Genomic DNA, 21,652 nt, shown 5'->3' with positions numbered 1-21,652 from the left:
GGGGTGGCAATAGTGGCCCCTCAGGCTCTGACTCAGGTAACAAAGACATGGGGAGGTTTAATGTGATGGGAAATGCTAGGAGAAAATCAAGCTCATTTTGTGAAAGCAAGACTATTTGTGTACAGATAATGTTTAAACAGATGGAAAGAGATGGGTTTGCCTGGACAGAGACCATGGACAGAAGATGGTGGAGGACTTGGGCCCAATACCAAGGGATTGTAACATGTACAACAGAGTGAAGAGGAAGAAAGAGGTAACAGAAGGCCAGGAGAGGATGCTGCCCCAGGAGCAGAGAATTCTCGAGAGGGAGAAAATAATGGACTGACCCTAACACTACTCAGAAGTCTGATGAAGTGAGACCTGAAAAGTAACCCTGCAGGCGGCACATGGGAAGCATCAGCGGCCTGTTACGGTCAGCGATGCTTTCTCAGCTCTTCGGTGCGTCTCTAACAGCATGCTAGGAAGTCAGTTCCGTTGTAGAGAGGAACGAGCGGAAGGTGAGCCAGCAAAGGAGGCACACAAATAAGCTGCTTCCATGCCTTCCAGTTTTGACCAGGAACTGCGTGAAGTGACACTAGAGTCAAAGGGCAGGAAAGCGCCTGCAGGGGACGCCCCCTCCCGACGTGAGGTTAGCCCAGCTCCACCTTCTGAGGCGCTCTACGCACAGGTGAGCAATGCTCTGGTCAGTTGTGTTTCCTTTCCACACAGACGACACTGTACACACAGCTCTGAGCCTTCCTTCTTTCACTTAAAATCCTCTTAGGGAGATGCATATAGTGGAAAATATTTCAAAGCACATTTTAGGCCCTGGGTTCTCGTTCATGAAACCAGTCTCTCCAGTGTGAAGTTATCATCTGTCAGGATGCAATAAGAGTCTCGAGGCAATCAGACGGGTCTAAAAGCTGTGAGCTATGATGGACGGCATCCTGACATGCTAATGAAAAGACAGCCTGCTCGACTGTCCAGCGTTCTGTTGACGGTACTCAGGCCATCATATCACCTATCTTCAATAAGACTAGTTCCTAGTTTTGATCCTAAAGTACTGCAAACTTTCTCACACATCCTCAGAGCTAAATTAAATATGCTATTTGATATACTTTAATTTTTTACTTTAAACATTTTGAACATCTACAAGTCAAAGAGGTTATGATTTTTCCTATAATATCATGGATATTATATATGAGATCTATCTGCTAAACAACTTATTTGATTAACCAGAATATCTCTTTAAAAAATTTTTTGTTGTAATTGTTTTATAATTCTGTGTTAATTTCTGATGTATAGCAAAAAGAATTCATTCTATGTCTATATATTTTTTTCCTTTTTTTTTTTTTTTTGATTTCCCTCCTGTTTAGATCACCAGAGAGTATTAAGTAGAGTTCCCTGTGCTCTACAGTAGGTTCTTATTAGTTATCTATTTAATACATTTTTGCTTTATTGACTATGCCAAAGCCTTTGACTGTGTGGATCACAATAAACTGTGGAAAATTCTGAAAGAGATGGGAATACCAGACCACCTGACCTGCCTCCTGAGAAACCTGTATGCAGGTCAGGAAGCAACAATTAGAACTGGACATGGAACAACAGACTGGTTCCAAACAGGAAAAGGAGTCCGTCAAGGCTGTATATTGTCACCCTGCTTATTTAACTTATATGCAGAGTACATCATGAGAAACGCTGGGCTGGAAGAAGCACAAGCTGGAATCAAGATTGCTGGGAGAAATATCAATAACTTCAGATATTCAGATGACACCACCCTTATGGCAGAAAGTGAAGAGGAACTCAAAAGCCTCTTGATGAAAGTGAAAGAGGAAAGTGAAAAAAATTGGCTTAAAACTCAACATTCAGAAAATGAAGATCTTGGCATCCAGTCCCATCTCTTCATGGGAAATAGATGGGGAAACAGTGGAAACAGTGTCAGACTTTATTTTTTTGAGCTCCAAATCACTGCAGATGGTGACCACAGCCACCGGGGTCCAGCCTCCGCAGGATCCAGGGGAACCTGAAGGAAAAAATGGCGTCAGTGGATGATTTAGAGAGAGATAAGGAAAGAATGTTGTAGATGAGAAAATAAAAGAGAGAAAGAGGCTGATATTCCTTGGTTTACACAGAAAGCTAATAAAGTCTTAGAAGCTCAGGCAGGAAAGTGAACTCAGGGAGCCTCTATGCTCCAAGGGATCAGCCTGAAAAAGAAAGTAAGAGAGAGAAAGAAAAAAAAGAAAAACACGGGGTGACCAAGCTTTTTCGAGCAAGGCCCCTTTTTTATTTTTAAAAGGGTCTTTTATACCTTTACTTGTACATAGAGGGAAATGAAAGATTCAAAGTCATACAGAGTCAGCCCAAACATTACATCTGTTTTGTCTTTATTGAAACCAGGATTTTTTTCTGCAAACCTTTCCCATAGACAATGTTGTGTACATTATCTTCTGGCCTTGGAGGCCTGTGGACATTTTATGACCCTCTTTTGATAAAGGTTGTTCAACCAGAAAATTTATTTCCCTTGAAATGTTTTTTCTTTATATTTCTAATCTATGTCAGCCTCAGAAAGTACTAAACAAGTTACATTTCTCACGGAGCAAAGGTGCAGTGAGTTACAAGAAAGAACCAATTAGCTCAAAAGTCTGATGTGGTTAATTTCAAGGCTACACTTGTTTTTCTTACATTCCAACTATGTTAACTAATGCACTCCCAGGTGCACGGTGGATAAGAGATATGGGAACTTAGCAACAAGCATTGGCCCAATAATGAAATCCTACACCAGCACTACTCTAATAACTTTTAACTCTTTGAAAGGCTCTATGTTTTAGGCTTCTAGTGCCTCTCACAGTTGGGAGGCTGTAAATAATCATATGCGTAGCTGCAAGAGTCTGGATATACCTGCCAAGCAAGCTAGAGTGATAACAGAGGGGGTTTGATTTGAAATATTCCTCTCATGTCCAAGAGACTTATTAGCTATAACCCTAAGTTGATTTTCTCTAGAGAAAGGTGGTCGGGGATAGCCCCCTGTTAATGTCAGAGGAGTTGGTGAAAGTCATGAACTAGTAAAACAGACAGATTCTGGTTTTGGGGTAGAAGCTGAAGAAAGCCTAGGGAGCCCCTCGAGTCCTGAAGCCTTGCTTAACAGTTCTCTTCCACATGACCTTGTCATGGGCGGGATCTCCCGTGATGGCTCCCGGCATGCAGCCATGAAATTAAAAGATGCTTACTCCTTGGAAGAAAAGTTATGACCAACCTAGATAGCATATTCAAAAGCAGAGACATTACTTTGCCGACTAAGGTCCATCTAGTCAAGGCTATGGTTTTTCCTGTGGTCATGTATGGATGTGAGAGTTGGACTGTGAAGAAGGCTGAGCACTGAAGAATTGATGCTTTTGAACTGTGGTGTTGGAGAAGACTCTTGAGAGTCCCTTGGACCGCAAGGAGATCCAACCAGTCCATTCTGAAGGAGATCAGACTGGGATTTCTTTGGAAGGAATGATGCTAAAGCTGAAGCTCCAGTACTTTGGCCACCTCATGCGAAGAGTTGACTCATTGGAAAAGACTCTGATGCTGGGAGGGATTGGTGGCAGGAGGAGAAGGGGACAACAGAGGATGAGATGGCTGGATGGCATCACGGACTCGATGGACATGAGTCTGAGTGAACTCCGGGAGTTGGTGATGGACAAGGAGGCCTGGCGTGCTGCGATTCATGGGGTTGCAAAGAGTCGGACACGACTGAGCGACTGAACTGAACTGAACTGAACTGAGGGTATACAGGTCAATCCCAGTCTCCTAATTAATCCCACATTTTCCCCTTTGGTATCCAAAGGTTAGTTCTCTACATCCATGTCTCTCTTTCTGCTTTGCAATTAAATCATCCATGCTATTTTTTTCGACTCCACATAAATGTGTTAATATATGATATTTTTCTCTTTCTGACTTCACTCTGTATGATAATCTCTTTATGACTAGAAAAGAAAAAATAAAAACAATTTTATGTGTGAAAACTGTGACAATACTAAAATGTGGCCCCAATTTTGGGGGCTTCTCCTCTCAAAGAGAAGCCGCTTGAGGCTTCCCACGTGGTGCTAGTGGTAAAGAGTCCGCCTGCCAATGCAGGAGACCCTGGTTCAATCCCTGGGTCTGGAAGCTCCCTGGAGGAGGGCGTGGAACCCACTCCAATATTCTTGCCTGGAGAGTCCCGTGGACAGAGGAGCCTGGTGGGCGACAGTCCACAGTGTCGCAGAGTCGGACGCACCTGAGCTCACACACATGCGCCTCGAAAGGAGAGCATTACCTATGCGCGTTCCCTGCCCCCAGACCTGCACGGGCTTTGATCGCCTTGACCAATGAATTACGGGGGACCACCGATCCGTTTTTAAGGTCTATATTTACTCCTTCCCTTTGAAAGCAAACACGCGGTTCCGGAGGAGAGGCAGTCTACTATGCCTGCACAATAACCAAGCGCCTCTCCCTTTTGAGAGCAGAGTGACTCACAGCGGTGGTTGCACCTGCCTTTGCCGTCTGAGGATGGCCTCCCCACAACTATGAGGCACCTGAAAACTTAGGCCAGGATGCGCGAGCACTGACCCCCGAACCGCCACGTTTGTGGGTGGAACCATCCTGCTGTTGCCACGTGAGGAAGCCCGGGCACACAGGAGCACCTTGTGTGGGCACTCCCGCTGCGGTCCTCACCGGGTCACTCCAGCCTAGGCACCAGGCAGATGAGGACAGAAGCCTCCAGAGGATCCCAACCACCGTCTATCCAGCCACCTCAAGCCTTTTAATCTTCCCAGCTGAGGCCCCAAGCATCGCGGAGCAGAGGCACGCCATCTCAACTAAGCCCTGTCTGAATTTCTGACTATAGAATCTGAGAGCAAAATAAAAATGGTTTAAGCTGCTCAATTTTTCAGAGGAATTTTTAATGCAGAAATAGCAACTGAAATAACAGTTTTAAACAACTAAGTGAGCCACGATCAGTAAAATTGTGGTGGGATCTTTAAAACAAGCAAAGACCCAGAATCTTTACTCTCAGACTCTGAAAAAGACGGTTTATAGGGACAACTGTTCAGAATGAGTTGACACGGCAGTGTTATTCATGAGAGCACAGCTGTAGGCGCTCTTCCCAGAAGGCAGTGTTTTTTGGCAGGAATTTGTCGGAAGTAAAGAGTGAAGCTCAGAAAATGTAAAGCTGCTTTCTCCACTGGGAAAGCAGTGATGCCGTGTTCTTCCTGATCTCTAATGAGACACTCCTGCCTTCTTTGCGAGGAGAGCGGTAGGAAGACAGCTGTTCTATAAATAAGTGGGATTTGAGGAAATGTTTTTATGACCATTTAAAATTAAAATGCACAGTACATCAGCAAGTGCATGTTATGTAGAATTATGTACAGATATATTGGAGAAAATCAAGTCAAAACACGATTATAAATCTCCAAAATTATTGGTTGACAATGTTTTGTCAATATTTTGGCCAGGGATAAAAGCAGAGGTTTTCAAAACACATGCATACTTAAATACACACACATAACATATATACTGAAATGCATACTTAATAACATACTATATGTTATATTCTTCTACTATATATAAGTATCATATATAAATATAAATATATATATGCATGCATATACACAAAAGTAGAGCCAGAAATAAATAGACCAAAATATTACTGATAATCTCTTGGTTCTGTCATTCCAGGTGGTTATTTTGTTCTTGCTCTGTAATAAGGAAAAATAAATCTTTTTGAAATTTATTTTTAAATTTTAAATGAAATATAATTGATTTACAATGTATAATTTTTAGGTATACAGCAAAGTAATACAGTTATATACAAACATATTTATATTCCTTTTTGCATTCTCTTCTATTATAGATTATTACAAGACACTGAGTGTAGTTCCTCGTGCTATACAGTGGGTCTCTGTTGTTTATTTTATATATAATAGGATGTATATTTTAATCCCAAGCTCCTAATTTATCCCTCCCCACCTCTCTCTTGGTAACCACAAATTTGTTTTCTATGTCTTGAGTCTATTTCTGTTTGTAAATAAGTTAATTTGCATCATTTCTTAGATTCCACTTATAAGCAATATCAGAGAATATTTGGCTTACTTACTTTATTTAGTTTGCTAATCTCCAGGTCCACCCATGTTGCTGCAGATGACATTATTTCCTTTCTTAGATATAAAGAGTAACATCCCTTTATATACACACATATCTACACGCACACCATATCTTTATCCATTCGTCTGTCGATGGACATTTACACTGGTTCCGTGCATTGCCTGTTGTTAACAGCGTTGCTATGAATATCAAGACGCATGTATCTTTTTGGATTAGGGTTCCCTCCAGATGTATGCCCAGGAGTGGGACTGCCAGATCATACGTAGCTCTATTTTCAGTTTTTGAGGAATCTCCATACTGTCATCCCATAGTGACCACATCAACCTATATTCCCACCAACCGTATAGGAGGGTTTCTTTTCTGCACACTCTCTGCAGCATTTATTATCTGCAGACTTTCTGATTTTGACCAGTGTGAGGTGACCCCTCACTGTAGTTCTGATTTGCATTTATCTCATAATTAGCAATGCTGAGCATCTTTTCATGTGCCTTTTGATCATCTGTATATCTTCTTTGGAGAAGTGTCTTCAGTCCATTTTCTTATTGGATTGCTTGTTTTTAATGTTGAGCTGTTTGAGCTGCTTGTATATTTTAGAGAGTAATCCCTTGTCAGTTGCATCATCTGCAAATATTTTCTCCCCCATTCTTAGGGCGTCTTTTGTTTACGGTTGCCATTGCTGTGCAAACTTTTAAGTTTAATTAGGTCTTATTTGTTTCTTTTTGTTTTTATTTCCAATAATCTAATAAGAGATAGATCCAAAAAGATATTGCTGCAATTTACATCAAAGAGTGTTCTGCCTATGTTTTCCTCTAAGAGTTTTATAGTATCCAGGCTTACTTATAGTTCTTCAATCCATTTTGTACACACATGTACACACACACATTGCTAAAAGTTGAGCTTAGCGGTTTTGGTCCAGGAATATGTACACACTCTACATACACACCCATTGCTATGCTGCGCACAGTGCTTCCAGCTGTCTCTAAAATAAAGTAAGGCTTCCCTGGGGCACAGTGGTAAAGAATCTGCCTGCCAACTCAGAAGACACAGGTTCAATCCCTGGTCTAAGACTTCACATGCTGCAGGGCAACTAAGCCCGTAAGCAGTAACTAGGGAGCCCGTGCTCTGGAGCCCGGGAGCCACAGCACTGGAGCCCGCACTGCGCTGTGGGAGCCTGTAGGCTCTGGAGCCCACGCGGCGCAGCAAGAGGAGCCGCCCCAACGAGAAGTCCTCGCACCTCAACTAGAGGAAAGCTTGCATGGCAACCAAGGCCCAGCACAGCCAAAAACAAACAAACAAATAAATAAAGCATTTAAAAGCACACATTAAGAAGGGATTTTAAACTAGAGCTGTACGCCATGATTGCTCCTTCAGATGAGATACTAAGCATGAACATTTTTCATCTAGTAACATTGCTGATTTCAACTCCAGAAGAAATTAACTAAAGCAGTTTTATTAAGAAATTGCTGTTGTTGTTTACGTGGTCAGTTGTGTCCGACTCTTTGTGACCCCAGGGACTGTAGCCTGCCAGGCTCCTTGGTCTAAAGGATTTCCCAGGCAAGAATACTGGAGTGGATTGCCATTTCCTTCTCCGGGGAATCTTCCTGACCCAGGGATCGAACTCACGTCTCCCGCATTGGCAGGCAGAAAGTGAAAGTGAAGTCACTCAGTCCTGTCCGCCTCTTTGCGACCCCATGGACTGAAGCTTATCAGCCTCCTCCGTCCATGGGATTTTCCAGGCAAGAGTGCTGGAGTGGATTGCCATTTCCTTCTCCGGGGAATCTTCCCGACCCAGGAATCAAACCGGGGTCTCCCTCATTGCAGGCAGACGCTTTACCGTCTGAGCCACCAGGGAAGGCAGATTCTCTACCAATGAGTCACCAGCGAAGGCCTTGTTAAGAAATAGAAACAGTGATAAGCTGATAAATTAACTCTGGTTTCTGTACTTTGGTTTTGAGATTCAGAAAGCCTACTATGTGAGGAATTGACTAAGTTCAAAATTAAAGTACTTTTTTATTGGTTGATTGGGGCAAATACCATAGAGAGCTACAGATGCAGAAAAGTTTCTGGTTTGGAGTTAGGGAAAGGAAACCCAAGGTTTTTCCAAATCTATCAAAGTATGGTGACAAAGCCTCTTCACGCTTGCCTGCAACTTGCAAAACATTCCAAAATTATGCCATTGTTAAAAATACCCCAGCTTTTAATAGAGAAATTGATGTCTGTATATGGATAAAATTTTTGTTTACACTACTATGTGAACATCATGAAAGCATCAAAGCAGAATTTTATGATAAAGTTATTCATAAAATCAGACTGATTAAACCAAGGTCCAAGTCACAGATTTATATCCAGTGAGTTTCAGGACATTTTTTCCCTGTTTTACTTGTTTATTCAGTGAATATAGAGACTCTGTACATGATGATTAACATCTAAGGGAATAAGAAGTTGAAAGAAACTTTAGCACTCTTTTTGTTTTCTGCGTTTATTTTTTCCAGGCTTATTGAGGTAGAATTGACACATAACATTGTATAAATTGAAAGTGTCCCACACAATGATTTGATACATGTATATATGGTCACATTAGCCTTCTTTTACTGATATGTTACTCGTCACTTTATCTTCAGACACCTGCTGTGTGGCAGCGGACGCTACAGTTCCCCCCACGATCCCCATCTCTTGGTGGCTATGCCCTTGTGTGATCAATGCCCCCTTGGATGTGGGCAGGACCTATTTCTTCCTCTTAGCCCGTGGTGACAGAGTGTCACTCGCAGGATTATGTTACGTGTGACAGTGATCTCTGCCTTGCAGAAAGATTCTCTCCCTTGCAGGGTCTGAAGGAACCAAGTGTCCATGTTGGGAGGACCCTGTGGCAAGAAATGGAGGGCAGCTCTCAGGGACTGAGGGTGGCCCCCAGACCACAGGCAGCCAGAAACGGGCCCTCCACCCTGCAGCCCCAAGAGCTGAATCCTGCCAAGAATGTGAGCTTGGAAGCAAGTCTCTAAATGAGAACTCAGGGCTGCCTGACACACCTTTATCATCCTTGCTAAAAACCAGCTAAGCTATGACAAGACTCCTGATCCATAGAAACTGCAAAATAATGTGTACTATATAAGCCACTACGCTTGTAATAACATTGTTAAGCAGGAAATCAAATTAATACAGCTTGATTTTCAGAAATTGCAAGATTTAACTTTGTCGTACTTCACAAACCAAAGTAACTTTTAGCTCCAATTTTAACCAAAAAAAAAAAAAGTTGAATGTCTTTAGTCCAATTAACAGTGATTTCCTTTAAGTAAGCTTAGCTTTTCTAATACAAAACACCAACTATACCAATTTTATGATGCAATTCATCTTACATGATAAATTTTTCCTTTTCAAAGTAGACAAGGAAAGTTTAGACCTGAAATAGAGGCTAATCACAGAGTTATGCGCCTTGTTCTGACTTTATTATTTCTCGGCCTGGGACTTCCAAACCTGCAAGTTTTACTCCTCTGATTCAGATCAAAGAATAGTAGAATTTTTAAAAAGCTGGCATTACTCTGTGCTGCTATATTTTAAACCCCGGACTAGATGCTGTACATGTATTCTTTCCTTTAATTTTCACAGCCACCCTGCAAGGTAGGCATTAACTCTGCCACTTTACTGATGACACAATGGATTCAGAAAGCTGAAATCACATACTTAAGGTATCACAAGCAGTAAATGACAGAGTCAGGGTTTATACCCAAAGGTAATACATCTCCCGGTTTCATGCTTTTCCCACATCACCACTTTTAGAAACTAGAATGCTATTTTTAAATGCATCTAGTATTGCTAAATTTCTCTGCAATAACCCCAGGTTGCACTAAGGAAACCGACATTTTAAAGCAATTCCTGGAGCTACAAGCAGTTGGTGTTAATTGAATATCACCAAGTGGCCAGATCTGTACAAGCAAACTTGGGTATGCAGAGAAAATGAAGCATCCTTTCCTTAAACAGTTTATATTCTTACAGACTTGGGTCATTTGGGAGGGAGTGGAAGAAGTGGTGGACCCAGGGAAAACAAGGACAGTGGAATACTGACCCACAGTTGTATCCCCTGGGAGCTCGCTGGAAATGCAGAGTTGGGCCCCAGCCCGGCCTCCTGAATTAGAATCTGCATTAGCAAGATTCCCAGGTGGCGCAGCCTAACATAAAGGGACACTATGGTTGAAAGATTAAGAAATTCTTTCTCTCTATGGGAAGGAATATCTTAAAAAGAAAGGAGGTATTTCTAAGTTAAATTTTAAATGGAAAAAATATATGGATGTTGCTTTTTCAGAATGTTAGAATTTTCACATTTGACTCTTTAAAGCTATCCTTAGAAACAGGATTCATGCATTTTATTTCATGCTGCTGCTGCTGCTGCTGCTGCTGCGTTCCATCAGTCGTGTCTGACTCTGTGCGACCCCATAGATGGCAGCCCGCCAGGCTGGTTATCTAAATCAAATCCGTCTTTGCACATCCATGCTAGATTGTATCCCAGCACTCAGAGCTCATGGGTGCTGGGTTTTATTCTTCACATCGGCAGTAACAACTACATCACCAAGAAGACAACTTCTACACGCCTCCTAGAGTTCATGGATTACTAAAACAACCTAGCAAAATAGTTACAATATACCAAAGTGTTCTGGGGTTATATCTGGTAGTCAGAGTGCCTGAAGAACTATGGATTCATAGTTTCATAACCCTGTACAGGAGGTACTGATCAAAACCATTCTCAAGAAACAGAAAAGCAAAAAGGCAAAATGGTTGTCTGAGGAGGCCTTACAAGAGCTGAGGAAAGAAGAGAAGTGAAAGGCAAAGGAGAAAAGGAAATATACACCCATCTGAAGAGTTCCAAAAACAGCAACGAGAGATAAGAAGCCATCCTACATGATTAATGCAAAGAAATAGAGGGAAACAATAGAATGGGAAAGAATAGAGATCTAAGAAAACTAGAGATACCAAGGGAACATGCTTTTGAACTGTGGTGTTAGAGAAGGCTCTTGAGAGTCCCTTGGACTGCAAGGAGATACAACCAGTCCATCCTAAAGAAAACCAGTCCTGAGCATTCATTGGAAGATCTGATGTTGAAGCTGAAACTCCAATACTTAGGCTACCTGATGGGAAGATCTGACTCATTTGAAGAGACCCTGATGCTGGGAAAGATTGAAGGCAGGACAACAAGGGGACGACAGAGGATGAGATGGGTAGATGGCATCACCAACTCAATGGACATGAGTTTGGGTAGACTCCAGGAGTTGGTGATACACAGGGAGGCCTAGCGTGCTGAGGAACATGGGGTCACAAACAGTCGGACATGACTGAGTGACTGAACTGAACTGAAGGGAAGATTTCATGCAAAAATTGGCATAATAAAGGACAGAAATGGTCTGGACCTAACAGAAGCAGGAGATATTAAGACGAGGTGGCATGAATACATGGAAGAACTACACAAAAAAGATCTTCATGAACCAGATAATCACAATGGTGTGATCACTCACGTACAGCCAGACATCCTGGAATATGAAGTCAAGTGGGCCTTAGGAAGCATCACTACAAACAAAGCTAGTGGAGGTGATGGAATTCCAGTGGAGCTGTTTCAAATCCTGAAAGATGATGCTGTGAAAGTGCTGCACTCAGTATGCCAGCAATTTTGGAAAACTCAGCAGTGCCCACAGGACTGGAAAAGGTCAGTTTTCATTCCAATCCCAAAGAAAGGCAATGCCAAAGAATGCTCAAACTACCACACAATTGCACTCATCTCACACGCTAGTAAAGTTATGCTCAAAATTCTCCAAGTCAGGCTTCAGCAATCTGTGAACTGTGAACTTCCAGATGCTCAAGCTGGTTTTAGAAAAGGCAGAGGAACCAGAGATCAAATTGCAGCACACGCTGGGTCACAGAAACAACAAGAGAGTTCCAGAAAAATATGTACTTCTGCTTCACTGATTATACTAAAGCCTTTGACTGTGTGAATCACAACAAACTGTGGAAAATTCTGAAAGACATGAGCATACCAGACCACGTGACCTGCCTCTTAAGAAATCTGTATGCAGGTCAGGAAGCAATATTTAGAACTGGACATGGAACAACAGACTGGTTCCAAATAGGAAAAGGAGTGCGTCAAGGCTGTATATTGTCACCCTGCTTATTTAACTTCTATGCAGAGTATATCATGAGAAACGCTGGACTGAAAGAGACACAAGCTGGAATCAAGATTGCCAGGAGAAATATCAATAACCTCAGATATGCAGATGACACCACCCTTATGGCAGAAAGTGAAGAGGAGCTAAAAAGCATCTTGATGAAAGTGAAAGAGGAGAGTGAAAAAGTTGGCTTAAAGCTCAACATTCAGAAAACTAAGATCATGGCATCCAGTCCCATCACTTCAGGGCAGATAGATAGGGAAACAGTGGAAACAGTGGCTGACTTTATTTCTTTGGGCTCCAAAATCACTGCAGATGGTGATTGCAGCCATGAAATTAAAAGACACTTACGCCTTGGAAGGAAAGTTATGACCAACTTAGCATATTGAAAAGCAGAGACATTACTTTGCCAACAAAGGTCCGTCTAGTCAAGGCTAAGGTTTTTCCAGTAGTCATGTATGGATGTGAGAGTTGGACTATAAAGAAAGCTGAGCACTGAAGAATTGATGCTTTTGAACTGTGGTGTTGGAGAGGACTCTTGAGAGTCCCTTGGACTGCAAGGAGATCCAACCAGTCCATTCTAAAGGAGACCAGTCCTGGGTGTTCATTGGAAGGACTGATGTTGAAGCTGAAACTCCAATACTTTGGCCACCTGATGTGAAGAACTGACTCATCTGAAAAGACCTTGATGCTGAGAAAGATTGAAGGTGGGAGGAGAAGGGGTCAATAGAGGATGAGATGGTTGGATGGCACCATCGAGTCCGTGGACATGGGTTTGGGTGGACTCTTGGAGTTGGTGATGGACAGGGAGGCCTGACGTGCTGCGGTTCATGGGGTCACAAGGAGTCAGACATGCCTGAGTGACTGAACTGAGCTGAGGTGAGTGCTTAGTCAGTGGTAAGCACAGGGTTTTAATCTCTTGCACCTGTCACTTCCAGAGTGGTCCCCTCTTTGCTTATTTTGGCTTCCTCTTTTGCAAGTCTTTTTAGTGTCTAATTTCTGCCCTGACACAAGGGGGCAGAGGTGGTCAGTGATTTGGGCTCGCTTGTTCAGCTGTGCTGTGGGGAGGGAGGAACACTGCAAACAAATGTCACTGGCGTGTGTGGGGAGGGCTCGCAGTGTCTGGGCCACACTGGGTTTGCCCCCGCTCACAGCCTGTGTGCTTTCCCAGTCGACACTGCTCAGGCTCCAGGTTGCTCTGCAGGGAAACTGTCCACAGCGAGACCTGCCCTGCATCCACTTCCCAGGTCTAAGCCCTCAGGTTCAGGTTCTCGGGTTCTGCACAAAGACACAGACTCGGCTGGGCCTGCGTTTTGTGCCCTTCCCAGGTCAGAGCGGCTCAGGCGGCCAGGTGCTTGGCAAGCACACTCTCCCAGGTGGGCGGTGCATCTTATCACCTTCCCCATCCCAGCCGCTCGGTTTCCTGGGTGGGCAATGGGAGCACTGTCTCGGGTGTGCCGTGTGTCTCCTCTGGGGAGCTGGTCTCTGGCTGCGACCCTCCTGGAGGATGTCAACCTTCCAGGATCCCAGGAAGCCTTGGTTAGCAACTGGGAGCCTGCTCGCAGTTTGGTGGAGGATGCCGTCTCTGGGGCCGAGATTGCCCCTCACCTTCTGGCTCTGGCTGCAGCCTGCCTCTCTGCCTCTGGCAGGGGATGGGCCAGTCAACAGCAGCTAGCTCACCTCTGGTATTCGCTCAGTCCTTTGTCCTGTGAGCGGGCCAGGTTATGCCTCTCTCTCTTTCTTTCCCTGACTATCCCACAGTTTGGGTTGCTGTCTCACGTTAGCTCCCTCAGATTGTCCTCAGGGCATTCGGGCCCAGTCCTTACCCTACACAGGCAGCCTGCGCCTCCCTGTCCAGCCCCTGCTCACTGGTGGCGGATCGAGCATCTGGGCTACTTCTCCACTGGGAGTTGCAGTTAGGCGCGTATTCTGTGGGGTTTTTTCTTTTTTCCTCCCAGTTATGTTGCCCTCTGAGATTCCAAAACTCCCCACACACCCACCAGTGAGACCATTTCCTGCTGTTTGGAAGTTTCTCCTCCTTCACGACTCCCTCCCCAAGACAGGTCTCCATCCCTAACTCTTTTGTCTCTTTTATTGTCTTTTATATTTTGTCCTACCTCCTTTCAAAGAGCATGGGCTGCCTTTCTGGGTGCCTGGTGTCCTCCACCAGCGTTCGGAACTTGTTTTCTGGAAGTTGCTCAGCATTCAGGTGATCTTCTGATGAACTTGGGGGGAGAAAGTTGTCTCCCCGTCCTATTCCTCCAGCATCTTAAGACCGCTCCCCAGAAAAGATGGTTTTAAGAGGAAAGTTAAAGCAGTAAAGGTCTGCCTCAGGAAATAAGGAAAATCTAAATTAACCTCTAAAGGTGACGTATGGCAGAAACCAACACTATACTGTAGAGCAATTATCCTTCAATTGAAAATAAATAAATTTTTGAAAAGAAAAAAATCCTAAAAGAACTGAAAAAAAACCTATTATTTTAGATAAACACCCCACCTCTGCTGGTTTCCCTGGTAGCCTGACGAGCCAACCTGACGTCAGTTCTCCCGGTAACTGGTAAACGTCCCTGCCCCAGAAGCAAGGACTGCCATCAGGTCCTGCCCCACCATCCGCTGCACGTGGTAGGGTGTCACCCCAGGATCTTGCTGCAGACCTGGAAGCTGCCCATCCACCCACCCACCCACCAGCCACTGACGCCCCTGTCACTGGCTCTGGGATCTTTCTTTAGTCTTGAAACTGGGCAAGCACAGGCCTTATAAGCCTGGAGGGTGCAACCCAATACGAACAAAACAGAAACAGACAGAGAGGCAAAGAACGAACTGGCGGCTGCCACAGGGGAGGCGGATGGGAGTTTGGCAAAATAATGAAGGGAATTAATCAATACAAAATTCCAGTTAAAAAGTAATTCATGGGGATGTAATGTACAACATTAGGAATATAGTCAACAATACTGTCATAAGTCTGTATAGTGGCAGATGGTTACCAGACGCACAATCATTTTGTATTGTATTTGATCATCAAATCACTACGTTTTACACCTGAAACCAACAATATTGTGCATCAACTACATTTCAACCAATTAATCCATAAACAAATCACATCGTATGTTAGATGGTATTCATTGCTACAGAGAAAAATAAAACAGGAAAAAGACATTTGCAATTTATATTTTCATATTTCAAATCCTGACTTTTTTCATACTTAATAATATATCTATATTATCAACATGGATGAACCCTGAATATTCATTAAAAAGACGGACGCTGAAGCTGAAGCTCCAATACCGTGGCCACCTGATGCAAACAGCTGACTCATTGGAAAAGACTGATGCTGGAAAAAAAGGGCATGAGAAGAGGGGACGACAGAGGGTGAGAAAGTTGGATGGCATCACCGACTCGATGGACACTGAGTTTGAGCAAACTCCAGGAGATGGTGAAGGGCAGGGAAGCCTGGGGTGCTGCAGTCCATGGGGTCACAAAGAGTTGGACACCAACTGAGCAACTGAAAAACAATAAAATTATCAACATAATTTAAAGTCAAGTTTCAACTTGTAGATAGATCACAGTTTATTCAACTTTTCACACATTATTAGACATTTCCATTATTTCTAACTTTTCACCGTTTTAAATAATTTCCAATTGTCTTTTATTATTCCACATATCTGGCTTCCTAGATGGCTCAGTGGTAAAAGAATTTGCCTGTCAGGGCAGGAGACATGGAAGACACAGGTTTGATCCCTGGGTCAGGAAGATCCCCTGGAGGAGGAAATGGCAACTCATTCCAGTATTCTTGCCTGGAAAATTCCATGAACAGCGGAGCCTAGCAGACTGTAGTCCATGGAGTTGCAAAGAGTCAGACATGACTAAGCACACACTGTATGAACACATGGTCTTCTAGATAGTTTTCAATCAACTCAAATACAGGGGTAATGTCTTCAATTTTTAGGTCTTGAGAGTAATCCCCCTATACAAAATTCTCTACTCATCTGCACTCAGTGAGTGTTTTCTGGATAATAAACATACCGCCTAATGAAATGAAGGGATTATATCCCCAGGGGACACTGAACTAACACTGAAAGAAGCCAGCAGACTGCTCCAGGCTAAACAGGACGGCAATGGGAGAGCCGAGAGCGCCACACTTCCACAAAACTCCACAGAGATAGAAAGTTGCTTGTTTTCCAGTCGTTATATCATCACTAGGAAAGAGAGAATTCTTGTTGTGACTCTGAAGCACAATCCCAGTGACTTATGAGAGCTGTTTACCAATAAATATGTCCACCCCCTAAAAACATGCCCTAAGTTAAAGTTTTAAAAGAACCTGAATGGGACAGAGAGTAGTGAGAAGAGAGATCAAAGGGTCTCCAGACCTTTCTGTATAAAAATGTCCTAAAATCTGTCTGAGTCTCCTGTGTCAGAGGTGATGTGTTTGTGCCGCTACCTGAAAGCATCAGGAGGGACCAGGCCTCCAGTGAGTACCTAGTGTCTATCAGACACTCCAGCAAGATGGACGAGCTCTTCATGGAGTTGAGACTGGAAATGAAATGGAAGTGGGCATTGGGGAAGGAAGACAGGCAATCCCAGTGCAAGCAGACAGATAAATGATTAAAAGCGGCGGGAAGGGCTTCCGTAGAAACAAACAGGTTCTGAGAGTTATTTGGTGGAGATGGTGACTACTTAAAGTAAGAGCATTTCTAATGAAAAAATGTTAGACCTGATACCCAAAGGGCAAAATAAGCATCTATACAAGGAAAGAGAGAAGGGAGGAGAGTAGCAAGAGGAATAAAAATGTTCCAAGTAGAGACCACATCTTGGGCTTGACTGCGAAGCAGCCAATTTAACCTCGGAGTGTTGCCCACAATCCTGTTTCATTTTCACAGGCCAGGTGCTCCCATCCTGGCTTCCTGCCTCAGCCTACTTTCCACAACCTGTTTCCCAACTAAATTTTAGCCTCCGTTTCAGTGCCTAAGCACCCTGCTCTCTAACAGAGCAACTCATTTTGATGTATGCAGACTAGTAAGTCCCACGTGACACACAGTTGCTGCATGTTTCAATTTTTGTCTGTAACACCTGTGTGTATTTAGCCGCATATGTAAAATACAGTCGAAGCAATATTTCCAAAGTCCAGCAGAGAGTAATATTTACGTTCAGCCAAAGAATATCCGAGTATTCAACGATCACAGGATAACTTCACCTTACTTTATATATGTTGATAGATTCTCAGAAAATCAAGGTTCCACATATGTTTTTAAGGTACACTGTTATTTGTTTACTTGTGAAGTTAGTTTTAAATGTTGGAGTCCTTGAATTATAATAAAATTGTCAGCTTCACAGCAAATCTCAACATTTTAGGAAACAGACACAAATTCAACAAAATAAATTTGAAATAACCCTAGTATCATGGTAAATACTTTATTCACTTCTGTGTGTGGTCAATGGAAAGAAAATGTAATGCTTAATTGTGGCTTTCAAGTTCTCAAGAACTCAAGGCCCATAGTTCTCCCCAGGTTTCCATTATTGAAAATAATAACCTCTAAATGTCAATTTTATGTTTATTATTAAATATTGAAGAGATGTAAATGAATAACCATAAAATTTGTAAGGCATAAAGAATAACAATACCTGCACCCATAAACTCATGCTTCAACTTAAGAAAAGAACATTTCTGATGAACCTCTAAACATGTGTCACCAATTCTGACATTAAAATACTACATATAAAATTGGCAGCCACTATGGAGACAGTCCATCCTAAAGGAGATCAGTCCTGGATGTTCACTGGAAGGACTGATGCTGAAGCTGAAACTCCAATAATCTGGCCACCTGATGTGAAGAGCTGACTCATTTGAAAAGACCCTGATGCTGGGAAAGATTAAGGGCAGGAGGAGAAGGGGACAACCGAGGGTGAGATGGCTGGATGGCATCACCGACTCTATGGACATGGGTTTGGGTGGACTCCGGGAGTTGGTGATGGACAGGGAGGCCTGGCGTGATGTGGTTCATGGGGTCACGAAGAGTCAGACACGACTGAGCGACTGAACTGAACTGATGGAGACAGTATGAAGTTTCCTTAGAAAACTAAAAACAGTTCCCATATAATCCAGCAATTCCACTCCTGGGCATATATCCAGAGGAAACTTAAATTTGAAAAGATAATGCACCCAATATACACTGCAGCACTATTTACAATAGCGAAGACATGGGGAAAGTCTAAATGCCCATCGATATGTGAATGGAGAAAGAAGGTGCGGCACAGGTACACAATGGGGTATCAGTCACTGAACAAGAATGAATAACGCCATCTGCAGCAACGTGGATGGACCTGGAGATTATCACACTGCGTGAAGCAAGCCAGACAGAGACAAATGCCATATGCTATCACTTCTAAGTAGAATCTAGAAAAAATGATACAAATGAACTTATTTGCAAAACAGAAACAAATTCAGAGACAGAAAAAACAAACTTACGGTCACCAAAGGGGAAGGGGGGAGGGATAAATGAGGAGTTTGGGTTAACAGATACACACTCCTATACATAAAATAAACAAGGATCTACTGTATAGCACAGGGAACTGTATTCAACACCTTGTAATAATCTATAATGGAAATAACTTGAAAAAGAATATGTGTATAAGCATATTTTTTCCTATAACTGAATCACTTTGCTGTACACTGAAAACTATCACAACATTGCAAATCAACTAAACTTCAATTTAAAAAACTACTATATATGAATGAATTTAGCAGATGTGACTGTTTTTCTGATCGATAGTTTACTTGACCAAATAACTTCAGTGTTTCTGAAATTTAATTATGCAATCAATATTCAAGCACTTAAAGAATGTACAAATGAGTGAGTTGAAAAAGGAAGAAAAGGTATACAGAGTAAACAGATCAGTTACAACTCTGACAACTCTCTACGACAACCAAGATGAATAAATGATGAAAGACTAAGCCAAAGTGGAATTCACAGTCAACAGCTGGTCAAGGCGGACGAGCATGTGTTTGAGCCCTAAGATGGAAAATATATGGGTCAAAAATTCAAAGCTGAAATACAACAAATGCTTTTTTGGTGAAAATGACTCATTTCAACAATTTTCTGAGACTCCAACTTTTTTATGAGAGTTTCTTCCAAGAAATACACCTGAAGAAAAAGCTATAAAGGATTTGTGTGTAGGAAAACGACAAACTAAGGGATATCCATCAGACAAGAACCAAGGGCCATTCACTGCCTGTATTAGTCATGAATAACTTGATTTTGCTCCCAAATTTTGAATTAAATATAGAACTAGGTAATTAGATGCATTAATATTTCATTTGTGCAGATGATAAAGCATCTGCCTACAATGCGGGAGACCTGGGTTCGATCCCTGAGTCAGGAAGATCTCCTGGAGAAGGAAATGGCAACCCACTCCAGTACTCTTGCCTGGAAAACCCCACGGACAGAGGAGCATGGTAGGCTACAGTCCATGGGGTCGCAAAGAGTTGGACACGACTGAGCGACTTCACTTTCTTTCACTTTCAGTTCAGTTCAGTCGCTCAGTCGTGTCCGACTCTTTGGGACCCCATGAATCACAGCAGGCCAGGCCTCCCTGTCCATCACCAACTCCTGGAGTTCACTCAGACTCAGGTCCATCGAATCGGTGATGCCATCTAGCCATCTCATCCTCTGCCATCCCCTTTTCCTCCTGCCCCCAATCCCTCCCAGCATCAGAGTCTTTTCCAATGAGTCAACACTTCGCATGAGGTGGCCAGAGTACTGGAGTTTCAGCTTTAGCATCAGTCCTTCCAAAGAAATCCCAGGGCTGATCTCCTTCAGAATGGACTGGTTGGATCTCCTTGCAGTCCAAGGGACTCTCAAGAGTCTTCTCCAACACCACAGTTCAAAAGCATCAATTTTTCGGTGCTCAGCTTTCTTCACAGTCCAACTCTCACATCCATACATGACTGCTGGAAAAACCACGGCCTTGACTAGACAGACCTTTGTTGGCAAAGTAATGTCTGTGCTTTTGAATATGCTATCTAGGTTGGTCAACTTTTCTTCCAAGGAGTAAGCATCTAAGAATTTCCTTTAGGCTGTTTTAAATCTTGAAAATAACTCAAGACTGCCCAGCAAGTTCCTTCTTTCTGCTTAACTCAATCCCTTTTGCTTCCATCTGCTACAGCCTCTAAACCTACCCTCAATCCCATTCGTACAAAAATACTTATCTCCCCATTTCACAAAAGATGATGAAATAATTATTCTCTACCCATTACTTTTCCTCCTCTCCAAAGGCTTCATGCTGATCAGGCTGCCCAAAAGACAAAAGAAATACCACTGTTCCATGGGCCCAGTTGCAAGGACAAAATAACCAGCTTTAGGAGTGTGACCTTTCCCAACAGAAAGCTATTTCAGAACTTTGATTTTGTAAATTCTCATGAAGCATTAAACCACATTGATTTTGTTATGTACCTACTGGCACTGAATTCATTTCTCATATTTGGCAGAAGTACTCCAGGGTATTCAAATTTTTAGAAGTTTCAATTCTTCTGAACAGCCCTGTAGTTGGTTTATTTACAAACTGATAAAAATGAATTGTTTTTCCTAAGAAGCCAGTTTGAAATATAGGAAGAAAAATAAAACTCAATCTCTTAAAAGAAAAAAAAAAAACTCAGTGTTTAAGAATGTATTAAGGCTTCTATTACCAAGGATGATTCTACACTTGAATATTAAGAGTCATTTATTTCTGAAGCTTGTGTATCGTGTTTGACATTGATAAAGAAATTACACCTTAAATAACAATGTCTCCTTTCTACCGATCCTTCCATTGCTGTCATTTCTATTCTTCCTGGAGTCTCCCCGTTGCCAGAGCTTCAATTCACTATTCTGTAAGAACTTATTTCTCACCCAGAACTCCAGAAGAGTTATAGAACTTTTCCCCATTCTGTCTCCATATTAACAGTACAGTCAGTTACAAAATTAAAAGATGTCTCCTCCTTGGAAGAAGAGCTATGACAAACCTAGACAGCATATTAAAAAGCAGAGACATCACTTTGCCGACAAAGGTCTGTATAGTCAAAGCTAAGGTTTTTCCAGTAGTCATGTACTGATGTGAGAGCTGGACCAGAAAGAAGGCTGAGCACTGAAGAACAGATGCTTCCGAACTGTGGTGCTGGAGAAGACTCCTGAGAGTCCCTTGGACTGCTAGGAGATCAAATCAATAAATCCTAAAGGAAATCAACCCTGAATATTCGTTGAAAGGACTGATGGTGAAGCTGAAGCTCCAGTACTTTGCCTACCTGATGAGAAGAGCCAACTCACTGGAAAAAACCCTGATGCTGGGAAAGATTTAAGGCAGGAGGAGAAGGGGGCGACAGAGGGTGAGGTGGTTAGATGACATCACTGACTCCGTGGACATGAGTTTGAGCA

The 21,652-nt window shown here is 42.7% G+C and overlaps 1 long non-coding RNA gene across 1 annotated transcript; it reads left to right on the top strand.

Moving 5' to 3' along the window:
• Positions 1-6,877: 6,877 nt before the first annotated feature.
• LOC120880208 lies at positions 6,878-16,625 on the top strand. Its single transcript, XR_005724978.1, has 3 exons — positions 6,878-6,961; positions 11,358-11,363; positions 16,614-16,625. It is a non-coding gene; the product is annotated as an uncharacterized LOC120880208 (long non-coding RNA).
• The last annotated feature ends 5,027 nt before the right edge of the window (positions 16,626-21,652 follow it).

The sequence above is a fragment of the Oryx dammah genome, unplaced genomic scaffold (assembly GCF_014754425.2).
Source record: "Oryx dammah isolate SB20612 unplaced genomic scaffold, SCBI_Odam_1.1 HiC_scaffold_2, whole genome shotgun sequence".
Classification (NCBI taxonomy): domain Eukaryota; kingdom Metazoa; phylum Chordata; class Mammalia; order Artiodactyla; family Bovidae; genus Oryx; species Oryx dammah.
This window is presented reverse-complemented; position numbering and strand designations above follow the sequence as displayed.